Source organism: Phascolarctos cinereus, unplaced genomic scaffold (genome assembly GCF_003287225.1).
Source record: "Phascolarctos cinereus isolate Bilbo 61053 unplaced genomic scaffold, phaCin_HiC Scaffold_5;HRSCAF=322, whole genome shotgun sequence".
NCBI classification, from domain to species: Eukaryota; Metazoa; Chordata; class Mammalia; order Diprotodontia; family Phascolarctidae; genus Phascolarctos; species Phascolarctos cinereus.
Window position 1 is genome coordinate 39,646,191 of NW_027555958.1, and position 12,958 is coordinate 39,659,148.

Consider the following 12,958-nt stretch of genomic DNA (forward strand, 5'->3'; position numbering starts at 1 on the left):
TTTAGTGACAGACCTTTGGGCAAATCCGTTCTGGAGATCCCTCTCATCCCCATGTCCACACTTCAGATTGTGTCAGCCTCATTCACCATCCCCTTCTCCTTTTGCCCTGTTCTCAGAGAATGAGGTGTCCCCCTCCCCCTCGTCAATGCCAAACCTTCTATTTTTGCCCTTGGCCAAATTCTCTCCTATCTCTTCTCAGATTGCTCCCTTGATCATCCCCTCTGTCTTCCTAATTTTTGGCCTCTCATTTTCCACTGCCTCCTCCCCTTCCCTGCTCCACCTGGCCAAGATCTCACATGATGGGGTCATCAGGAACACCTTCCCCCTTCAGCCTCCCTGCCAACACAGAGATTCTGCCAATGCCAAGACTCTTGGTTTGCTCCCACAATAAAGAAACAGTCAGCATTTGGCCAATGAAGAGAAAAGCATTCACATTTTACTGCCTGCCACTATTCCTTCCAGACCCCAAGGTTATTTCCATATGACCTGCCAATGTGCCCAAAGTGTCCTTGACCCTTGCCATTCATCCTGATTCTGAACCCTTAGGATTTTCTGTTTGCTCTGTAGTAGAATTCTCTTACATATGCTATACCCCCTAATAGTGTCTTCTCCTTGAGGACAGAGAACAGTTTCCATCTTTCTCTTTGTGCTTAGCATAGTGCTTAACACATAGAAAGTGCCTATTAAATTTATTTTTATTCATTCATTCATTTATCCATCTATCCATCTATTCTTGTTCCCTTCAATCATAATCAGATCTCCCTCATCCTTAAACATCATTGCTTGAGTGCTTGCTTCAGTAGCACATACACTAAAATTGGAACGATACAGAGAAGATTAGCCAAAAAAAAAAAAATCATTGGTTGACCCTACCATTCCCTCAAACTATTGTCTGGTCACAACAAAGCTTCAAGAGGCTTTCTACACTCATGGCTTCTGATTTCTCTTCTCCCCCTGTCATCTCAATCCCTTGCAATTTGGCTTCTGACCTCATTATTGAAACTGTCCTTTCCAAGGCCAGCAGATTTCTTCTTTTCTAAATCTAATGGCCTTCTCTCAATACTCTTCCTCTTGACCTCTCTTCAATGTTTTCCGCTATTGGCCATTCCCCTCTGTCTCAATAGCCTCTCCTCCCTAGAGAGAGATTCTCAAATACAATTTGTCCAAAACCAAGCTCATTAAAATCTCTGAACATCTCACTCTCCCATGATTATTTCTTTTTTTAAAGTATTTTATGGGTGCCTTTATTTTTGCCTCACTCTCATTTCCAGGCACGTTCTTTACTTCATCTGCCGCCAGTAAGTCTTTTACTTAGAAGAAAGAAAGAGGAAGGAAAAAAAAAACAGTTAAGTCAAACCACAGCTCAGGTCAGGCAATGTATGCATCATTCCATACTAGTACGCCACCTCTCCAATGAAGAAAAATGTATTTCCTTATCTATTCTCCTGGACCAAGATTGATCACTATAAATAAATAGCTTTCTGTGTTCTCTTATTATTTTCACTTAACTGATATCATCAATTTGTATATTGTTTTCTTATTTCTCCTTACATCACTATGTATTAATTCATACGTCTCCTTATGTTTCTCTGAATTCTTCATTATCATAATTTCCTGCAGAGCAATAATATTCTATTATACATACATATGCCACAATTTGTCTAGAAATTAACATCCATTTTCCTTCCAGTTCTTTGCTTCCACAAAAAGTTCTGCTCTGCACCTCTTTCCATAGTAATCAAAACTTGGAAACTATCTGAGGGTAGGGGGAGGGGTTGTGATGCCCTAAAAAATGATGAAATGAACAGTTTCAGAGAAAACTAGGAAGAACTCTATGAACTAATGCAGAGAGAAGTAAGCAGAAGCAGGAGAACAATGTATACAATAACAACAACACAATAGAGAAAGGAAACTTTGAAAGGCTTTGGAAGACCTTTCTTTCTGTCTTTGATCTCCTTTTTACACATAGACCCAGCAGTGAGATCTCTAAGTCAAAGGGCATGACGCTTCTTTCCCATTTTATTTCCATAATTCTAAATTATTGGGAGGAGTTTCCCCTGAATGACTGGACCAATCAGACCCTTTACCAACACCATATTAGTGTGCTTATCTTCTGCCAGCCCATACAAAAGTCATTGTTTTCCTCTTTTGCCATCTTTGCCAATTTGATGGGTGTGAGATGAAACCTCATAGTTCTCTTATTAGTTGTATTTTAAGGCAATCTTTGGTATGACTGCTTGGTTTGTAATTCTTCCTTTGACAAATGTTTACACATATCCTTTGACCCATTTATCCATTGAAAAGTGACTCTTGGTCCTATATATATATTCTTGCATATGAAACTTTCATCAGAGATATTTGATGTGAAGTTTGCTCCCTCCCTTGCCTATTTAGTCCCCCTTCTTAGCCTAGCTGCAGTGATCTTTTTAACCAAATCTTTCCAATTTCACATAATTTAAATTGTCTGTTTTACCTTTTGTGATCTCTTCTATCCCTTATTTTGTTGCAAGTTCTCCCAGTAGCTGTTACTGTGAAAGACATCACCCTTGTTTGTTTGTGGAGGTTTTTTTCCCTTATCTTTTTTCAGAGAAAAGAGACAGGAGTTCCACTGAGAGAAGTTGGTTTCCTCCACCTCTCCCACCCCACCCTTACATAGCTCATTGGGGCAGCAAGGCAGGAGAGGCCTGCCACTTAGCAAGGGGACCCTTTCCTTCCTCCTGCATTTTCCTAGGCTGTGGAGAAGTGGATAAAATGTTGGCCTTGGAGTCTGGAAGCCCAGGGTTCAAAATTTGCCTTGGGCACTTACTAGCTATATGACCCTAGACAAGTCATTTAACCTCTGGTATCTTCATCTGTAAAATTAATATCATAATAATAATACTACCCCCCAGGCTTTTGAGGATCATATACATGTAAAGCTCTTTGTAACCCTTAAAGTACCTATATAAATGTTAGCTATTATTACTAATTCCTACTCCAGCCCTAAGTTTCTGTTTTCATTGGGGTGATTCACCTTGCCTAGCTGGTCTCAGTTTCTTCAGCTATGAAAGGAAGGTTGGGCTACTTGACCTGGTTAGATCCATTTCAGCTCTGGACATTCTATGACAAGTTGGCTCAAGAGAATTTTATTGGAATATAGTGTTGGGGAACTCAAGTATGAGAGGGTCTCTCTATCCCTGGAATGAAGATGGTAGGCGGTACCCAGTGTCCCCTTCTGCCTCCTACTTCCCCCAAGGATTATCTCTTCTTGGGTTGGTTAACTGGACCTTCATGCCACCCGATTTACTCTGTCCCTTGGGGCAATCTGGTCCAGTTCATAGAAGGGGAGACAACATACATTCCTGCTACTAGGTGTCCTTCTTAGACACCTGAGCCACTCCCATACCTAAGGTCAGCAGCCCCTGGATGAGGGCCACCTCAATCCAGCTGGCCAAAAATGGATGGATGCCCAAGGTCAGGGACCCCTTCTCTCGTGGGCACTCCCTGCTCTCCAAGCTCTACATCTGCAGCTGCCAATCAAACTTGGAAACAGGAAAGCAGAGACAGCAGGCCAGGGCTCTAGAGGAGTCCAGCCAAAAAAAAATACTCCTAAAGCCAAGGGGTCTATTCCATAGCCCAGCTGTGAACATCTGGATTGGGAGGAGAGGGAGGACATTGAGTGACTGGCCAAAATAACACATCAGCAGCCTGCAGAGGCCCAGAGACATCAAAATTGCCAGCTGAAATGCACCATGAATATTTAACAGCCATCAATATTTAATTAGCACATACAGAGATTAACACCGAAATTATACACACTTCTGGGAGCTTGCCTGTGGAGGAGAAACTTAGGAAGGAGAAACAAAAGGAGGAAGGGGGAGTCACAGAACATTTGGGGGGGGCAAGGATACTTCTCTCCCAGCCCATCCTTCTCCCTACTCCCCATCCTTTGCCCCTACCTATCCTTGTATCCACAACAAGCTACAGTTTTTTGGACAGAAAAAGCTTTCTGATATTCTGAAAGTCAATCTAGTATAATGGAAAGCAATTAGATGTTGAAGCAGTGGCAGGAGACAGGCTCAAATGGAAGCTTGATTCTTATTAGCTCTGTGATTATAGGCATCTCACTTGCCCCTCTGTAAAATGGGAGCAATCTGACTTATGTTACCTCTCTTGTGGAGCTGCTGTAGGAAAATCATTTTGCAAACCTAAACCAGCTTGAAGTGCTATATAAATGGGAATAATTGTTATGAATTAATTAACTTATTGGCTGTCTGATTTACCAACAAACCTGAAGCTGGGACAAGAAGTATGAAAGGTTCCTCTCTCAAATCAGCTTCCAAAGACAAATTTAGCAGAAGGAGGGAGATAGTGAGAGACCTGCCATGACTTCCAACTCTGGGACACAAAGCCCCATGAAGCAACAGATGCCAGGAAACCACCCTGGGATGGGGAGGAAGAGACTTAGGCTGCTGCCTGGGAAACTGTTGCCAGGGCAGCCACTGCCTCGAGAAGGACTGGAGCTGGGGACATGGAAAAGTTCATCTCAGGTGACAATTTACCAGGGTGGGGTACAGGGGAAGAGGAGAGAATGGCTACCAGGTAACTTGATATTTTAACTAATTGTTCTTCCTCATTAGGGCCTCGGGTCTTACTGCCCATTGAAGGAGGACAAGTATTGGCCAGCCCTGTAAATGCTGGTGCTGTCAGGCATTGCCTCCCACCCAAGTTATAGTTCTGGGCATCCTAAGGGTCAGTAGTGGATTGAAGGTTTGTTTAGGAGTCAGGAAGAATTGCATTCAAATTCCACTCAGATCCTAATGGTATGATCCTGGCCAAGTCACTGTGCCTCAGTTTCCTCATCTGTAAAATAGGTTGGACTTGAAGATTTCTAAGCTCCCTCCAGCTTTAAGTCAGCATGGTGTAGTGGATGGAACACTGGACTTGGAATCAGGAAGATCTGAATTCAAATCCTTCCTTGGAAACTACCCCAGAAAACATACCACAAACATACCTCCATGAGCCTCAGTTTCTTCATCTGTAAAATAAGGAGGGTTGAACTTAGAAGATTACTAAGGTCCCTTTTAACTTTAAGCCTATGAGGTAATGTGATGAAGTTGGGGAATAAAGAGCTAGACATGAAGTCATCAAGACCTGGGTTCAAATCCCATCACAGATATATACCATCCTGTCATTCTAGCCAAGTAATTCAACCTGACTGTGCCTCTATTTCCTTATCTGTAGAATAAAGGGGTTGGTCCTGGTAGCCTCTAAGATACCTCCCAACTCCAAATCTATGAGGCTATGATCCATCCCACATGAACCAGGGACTGACTGAGCCCCTCTTTCTGCTTTTAAAATACCCAGCAAACCTTAGCCAACCAGAAAACTCTTGTTTTCTGACAAGCTTCTGCACAGTCCTGTAAAATCACCAAAAAAAAAGAGTGATAGACAAGGTCATACAGCTCATAAGAGACAGTGGGAGCCTCCTCCCTCCTCCCCACTAGCCAGAGGGGAGAAATAGGAACATTACATCAAATGTCACCAAAACAGTTTTCCTGTCATCCAAAAGGTAATAATTTACCTCAAAAGTTCACAAAGCCCCACCCCACTCATTACAGATGTCAACAGAGATTCCCAACCAGCTCAAATCTCATAGAGATTGACAGAGATAGAGGGGAACTTTTATTTTTTAATAGACTTGTGATTTCATTGGTATGGAGAGCTTTCTTGATAAGAAATTGCCAGATGGCCACCTACTCATATCGTTGCTTGGGACACAGAGACATTAAGTATCTTGGACAGAGTCAATTTAGCCAGTAGGTAGATGTCAGGTATTGCTGACTCAGGGACTGCTCTATATCCATGTGGGCACACTATTATCTATATTCCACACCATTAGCTATACAATACAATGCTGGGGAAGCTGGATGGTGGAGTAGATAGAGTACCAGGCTAGTCAAGAAGACCTGAGTTCAAATCTGAATTTGGACCCTTGCCAGCTTTATGATCCTGAGCAAGTCATTTAACCTCTATTTGCCTCAGTTTTCTTATCTATAAAGCCAGTATAATAATAGCGTCTGCTTCCCAAGGTTGCTGGGAGGATCAAATGAAATAAATGTTGTAAAGCACTTAGCACAGCGCCTAGCATGTAGCAAGTGCTATATAAATAGTGGTGGTGGTGGCAGCAGCAGCAGTAATAGCAGTAGTAGTTGCTGTTGTTGTCGTTGTTATGAAGCTAGGTGGCACAGTGGATAGAGTACTAGGCCTAGAGTCAGGAAGACCAATCTTGGTGAGTTCAAATCCAGCTTCATATACTTACTAGCTGTGTGACCCTGGGAAAGTCACTTAACCCTATTTGCCTCAGTTCTTCATCTACAGAATGAGAAGGAAATGGCAAACCACTCCAGTATCTTTGCGAAGAAAACCCTAAATGGGATGGTGAAAAGTCAGACATGACTGAAAATTATTGTTATTATTATTATTCAGAATTGACTTTAGAGGTCATTTAGGTCAAAAATTCCCCCCCACACACATTTTATAGAGCAGCAACATGAAGCCCAGTAAGACTGGGAGATTTGCCTGAGGTGACTGTGGCATGGTCAGAATTTGAACCCAGGTTTACTGACTTTTGGTCTCTTAGTCATTCTGCTGCATCATGATGAACTTGCCTTTGCAAAGTACAAGGTCTGACAAATAGAGCCCAAATAAATGCTTTTTGATTAAATTGATAATTAGGCCAAGGCAGAAGAGGTGAAAATGTGTTCTTATAGTCATCCCTCTTCCCACACATGCCCATCTCACCTCACCTCTGGCCTAGCTCCCAGATAAACTGGTATTTCCCACTCCATCTCACTCTCTCGTTGAAACATTCCTAATCTACCTGCTGTGCTCAGATTCTAAGAGGGACCTCAAAATAGAAAGAGCCTCCGGTCTAAAGAGTCAGAAAACCTGGAGTCACACCACAGTTTCAAAACTTAATATGGTATATGTGAAATCTATTTAATTTCTCTGGGCTTCAGTCAGCTCAGCTGTGAAATAGGGACAGCAAAGCATATGTTGTCTACCTCAAAACGTTATAATTAAGAGGAGGGAGAAAACAAGCTTTTACTAAGCACCTACTATGTGCCAGGCACTGTGCTAAACACTTGACAAATATTTGATCATCATAATAACCCTGGGAGGTGGGTGCTAATATTATCCCCATTTTACAGTTCAGGAAACTGAGGCAGGAAGAGATTAAAGTGACTTGACGGTGGTCACACATAGCTAGTAAGTGTCTGAGGCTGCATTTGAACCCTGCTCCAGTCCTGCCTCCAGACCCTGAGCTCTAACCATTGGACCACCTAACTTCCCAGTGTATGCTATGTAAGTATTACGTAAAAAGGCAGCCGCTGTAGTAATTATAAAGTACAGTAGAAAGAGTAAGGAAGAAGGATACCTGTGTCCCTAAACTTGACTTTGTATAATGGTTCACTACGTGACCTTGGGTCACATAACCTCTTAACCTCTCCTAGCAGAAGCTCATTTTTCTCTTCTTTAAAATGGGCATAATAATGTCTTACCTGCTTCACTGGGTTAGTTTTTTTTTTAAGCAGATCTGTGATTTCATTGGCACAGAGAGCTGCTAGTGAGGAAAATTCATCCAACGTTGGGGGTCAGAAGTCCCTGCCCCCCTGCAATTTGAAGCTTTACAAAGAGATTAACTGATCAGCACAAGGTCACACAGACAGAAGGGATCAGAAGGGAAACTTGAACCCAGGTCTGCCTGACTCAGCTGGGTGCAGACTCTCTAGACATCATCCCATGTTGCCCCTGATAGGGTTATTGTGTGAATTAAGTGAGACGACACATTTGAAAATACTTAGAAAATTATGATGGTCTATATGAAATGTAAGGACTAGTTATTTGCTTTCTAAGGTATTAAAGGTTAATTGATAAATTAATCTTTCCTAATGGGAAGGAACTAGAGGGTTTTTCTCCCCCCTCACTTTCCCCCTTGCTCATAGATATTCAGATACCATTGGTATTCTGGAGAAAATACACTTTCCATGATAGGGGGCCTCAACTAGTATTTGCAGACTGCTTAATTTGATGTTGATTAATCCTTTCATATATCCTTATAGAAGGTTAGAGGAATAGTCTTGAAAAACTGGAATTACTCAGACATTGCAGGAGCTTTTTTAAACACACAGGGTATATTTCTATTTCACTTAGGCATAGGGCAACCCTTGGTTGGAAAAATGAAGAGGGGATAAGGGGAGTAGGGCAGATCCCACCTCCTACCCACTGTCATTCCCCTTACTTTAGACTTTGGTTTGTAAAATGTGTAGAAATTTCCATTTAATGTGCCTATTAGTATCAAGCCAGAGTTCTGGTGAAAAAAAAATAGGAGAAAGGACCAAGCAATTCACATAGAAGAAGACTAAGAATAGGGTATAAATAACAGACAACCAGAAATAAAAATAAAGAGAGTAGATAATTTTATGGGCATCCATGCCCCATCTTACCAAATAAATAGAGAAATCTCTAAACTCTGTCCCAATGGTACCAAATAGAAACTGAGGGAGTCTCATCTACTGATAAAGAAAGAAAGAAAGAAAGAAAGAAAGAAAGAAAGAAAGAAAGAAAGAAAGAAAGAAAGAAAGAAAGGAAGGAAGGAAGGAAGGAAGGAAGGAAGGAAGGAAGGAAAAGGAAGGAAGGAAGGAAGGAAGGAAGGAAGGAAGGAAGGAAGGAAGGAAGGAAGGAAGGAAGGAAGGAAGGAAGGAAGGAAGGAAAGGAGGGAGGAAAGGAGGGAGGGAAAAGAGTGGGAATGAGAAGAGGAGAGAAGAGAAAATGACTGCCAAGGCTTTAATAATTTCATCAGTTAATTCCCTTAAGATTCCAAAGCCCATATCCGGATGGGACGATTTGGACAAGACAGGCATTAGTCAATGCTTTTGAGTATTCTCTTACCTGCCTTTCATCAACTCTCTTGACAAGGGTTCCATCCCTTCCTAATTGCCCATTCCTTGATTTTTTTCTTTTCCTTGTTAAAGACCAATTTTACAAAGCACTTCAGCAGCTCAGCCATTTTTATCATCACCATTAATTTTATTTCCCTTCTCATTTATTAATGGGCCAGGCGGCTCTCAAGTATCTCTTTTCCCTTGATATATTTGTAAAATGCCCTTCTTATTTCCATTAACCCCCTTTGGCAGCTTCAGGTCTCTCAGCTATTTTGATTTCCTTCCTTGGCTGCCCTTCTGTTTTCCCTGAAGCCTTTGCTGACTCTACATCTTCCTCTCTATGTCTTTCTTACCTTCCTTGGTCATCTCCTACGTTGTGTCCCCATCACACTAACTATATGTTTCCAAATCTAGCTCAGCACAGAAATTCTTACAGATTGTTTTAGTTTTCAAGTGTTTACCCATGCACATAAAGTTCATTTATTTATTCAACAAAAGTTTATGAAGTCCTTTCCCAATGAAGCTTGCTATGCTAAGTGCTAAGGAAGAACTTGGCCTGGGGTGGAGGGCGGGGTGAGGGAGAGGGCAGCACAGGAAAGGGAGGAGGGTTGCGAACTACATACAGTTCCCTATATTACATGTCAACAGACTTCCAGACTCCCTCAAAGTTATGCTATTGCCCCAGGGAAGAAAAACACCAAATGGAAAACCCCTAGGAATGTCATACTAGAGCTCCTGAGCCAAAGGAAAAATATTCTATAAACAGCCAAAATGAAAACATTCAAATGCCAAAGAACCAAGTCCAGGATCACACAAGACAACATTGAAACTACTATATACTTACTAGCTGTATGACCCTGGGCAAGTCACTTAACCCTGTTTGTCTCAATTTCTTCACCTGTCAAATGAGTTGGAAAAGGAAACGGCAAACCACTGTAGTGTCTATGCCAAGAACACCCCAAATGGGGTCATGGAGAGTTGGATATGACTGAAACAACTGAACAGTAACAACAACAACAATATGCACACACAAAGAGGCATTAGCTAATTCTCTTAAGATTCCAAGACCCATGTCTAGTGGGGCTAGTTTGGAAAAGATAGAGATCAGTCAATGTTTGTGAGCACTCTCTTACCTGCTTTTTTTCCCCCAACTCTTTTATCAAGGGTTCCATCCCTTCCTAATTGCCCATTCCTTCATTTTTCTTTCCTTTTCCTTGTTATGGTATGTGTGTATATATGTGTGTACACATTTATACATATGTACACATGTCTATACATATATATATATATGTATGTTTTATTATAAGTAGAAAGTATACATACTTTATAGTTACCTGTCTACGTACATGGTTTATCCTCCCAACAGATTAAAAGTTCTGTGACCTAGCCATCCTGGACTAATTGCTATTCCATTCACTTGACACTCCATCTCTCAACCTCCATGCCTTTGTAATGGCTGTCCCCCTATGCCTGGTATGCACTCCTTTTCCTCCTCTCTACCTCTTAGAATCCTGAGTTTCCATCAAGATTCAGCTCAAGTACCAGCTCCTACAAGAAGCTTTTTCTAATCCTTCCAAGTGCTAGTGCAAGTCCTCCCCAAATTACTACCTAGATTCTCCCATTCTCCTCTCTCTCTCTCTCTTTCTCTCTCTCTCTCTCTCTCTCTCTCTCTCTCTCTCTCTCCCTCCATACACACATACACACACACACACACATATACACACATCCTATATATATATATACATATACATACATACATACATACTGAGAGAAACTATTTATTAGAGCCCTATTTTATTCCAAACTTCTCTGTAATCAGTATTAATCAGCTTAGTTTGACTCCATAAGGGCAGTGATTGTTAGTGATTATTGATATCATACTTATCTCCTAATATACATTTAATCAGTCTAGTCAATTAAGATGAATATAGGAATTGCATATATTTATACATATTTCACATATCTTAGATGCTGGAATGATTAGATAAGGTTAGATAGAGTCTTTCTTATATTAGGTTCCAAACTTTAAACTACAAGCTTTACCTTCACTCTTCACTGATGTGTTATAAAGTTCACTTGTCTAACCACAAGAAAGCTAACTAGAGGCCTTCCATCTTTTTGGATACTGAGTGTGTGACCATGCCCAGTTGGGGGTAGGATGCTTTGACACGATAGGGAAAGTTTCCCAAATGTATTTCTCTTTCTCCAGATACACTCTCTCTTGCCCAACATGAGGATGGGCCCATCTTATGACCATTTAGTCACCAGAGATGACTCTTGCCTTGCCCATCTTGTGACCACCTATGCTGATGCTTCTGGAGAGTCAAAACCGAGGTCTATCAACCAATGAGACTCAGTATTTTACTTTGCCTCTTCTGTGTGTCTGGGTATCAGGTACCATCAAAGTAAGGCCCTAGGGAAAGGGGACATCTCAGACCATGAGGAGGATCTAAGATCCTATTCATTGAAGGGGTCTGGCCCCTTCAATACATGGTTATTGGCTCAGAGCTCTGCCTCAGTGGGTCTTCTTACAAATTGGATAATTTTGGACCTCACAATACACACACATATATTCATGTACTGCTATTTCCCTTGATACACACATACACGTACATTCAAGCACACATACATTCATACACATGAAAATACTATCTCTCCTGAAAGACTGTAGGATCCAGGAGAATCCAGACTGTTTCCATTTTTGTCTTGGCATTCCCAGCACTTAACAAAGTGCCTGACACATAGTAAGTACACATTAAATACTGATTGATTGATTGATTGATTGATGGATTGACTAAGGGCAGGGACTGTCTCATCTTTTGTCTTTTTATCTCCAGGACCTAGCATAATCCCTGGTACCCAGTAGGTGTTTGATAAATGTTTGTTCAGGGAAGCTAGGTGGTACAGTGGATAGAGCACCAGCCCTGAAGTCAGGAGGACCTGAGTTCAAATCTGGCTTCAGACCAAACACTTCACACTTGCTAGCTGTGTGACCCTGGGCAAGTCACTTAACCCCAATTGTCTAAAAAAACTTAAAAAGATAAGTGTTTGTTCAATTGAGTTGAATTCAGGATTATTAATAGAGCTAAATGCCCTCCATAGTCTAAAATGCACCTGAGATTTTGGAATAGTCAATTTCAGATTTCATAGAAATGATAGGTAAGACACCCCAGCACTTAGCAGAGTACCTACCACATAGCAGGCATTTGATAAATGCTTACTGACTTGACTTAGATTCTATAGGAAAAAATTGCTTGAAAAGAGCTCAGAAACTCTCAAAAATGAACATTTGATTCCATAGGTGCATACGATTTTGATGAAGAACAACATGTGGAGAGATGTCTTAAGAGACCAATGTGGGGGCAGCTAGGTGGCGCAGTGGATAGAGCACCAACCCTGGATTCAGGAGGACCTGAGTTCAAATCTGACCTCAGACACATAACACTAGCTGTGTGACCCTGGGCAAGTCACTTAACCCCATTGCCTTACAAAAAAGAGAGAGAGAGAGAGAGAGACCAATGTGGATATACAAGAATCATATCACCCAACTCAGATTGTAGGAAGATATCACCAGAAGATATGGAAGAGGAAAGCAAAAGCAAATGAGTGAGGATGGGTACTCTTGTACCAAGAAAGATACCAAAGCTTAAGCCCAGATCACACCAAACCTTTCACTGAATGCTGAAAACAACAGGAACTACTTTGTAACAATCTATTTTGGGAAGAAGAAAAAGATGAAAGAGAAGATGACTCCACTGCTTGGGGCAGATGGAATGACACTTATGGATAATGAGGAGAAAGTGGAACTCTTAGAGGCCTTTTCAACTCCTATTACCAAGAAAATATGCTCTTCCCAATTGAAATTATGGAGCAAAACTGGTTAACAGGAAATTTATCCCCAATTTAATGCGAAGATGATAAGGGTCATCCTCAATGATTCCGGGTCACAATGCCTCGAAGAGCCACTTTGTGGGGCACCAAAATAGATCACAGATGTCATTGCTCAGCCACGGTCAATGATCTTACAAAAA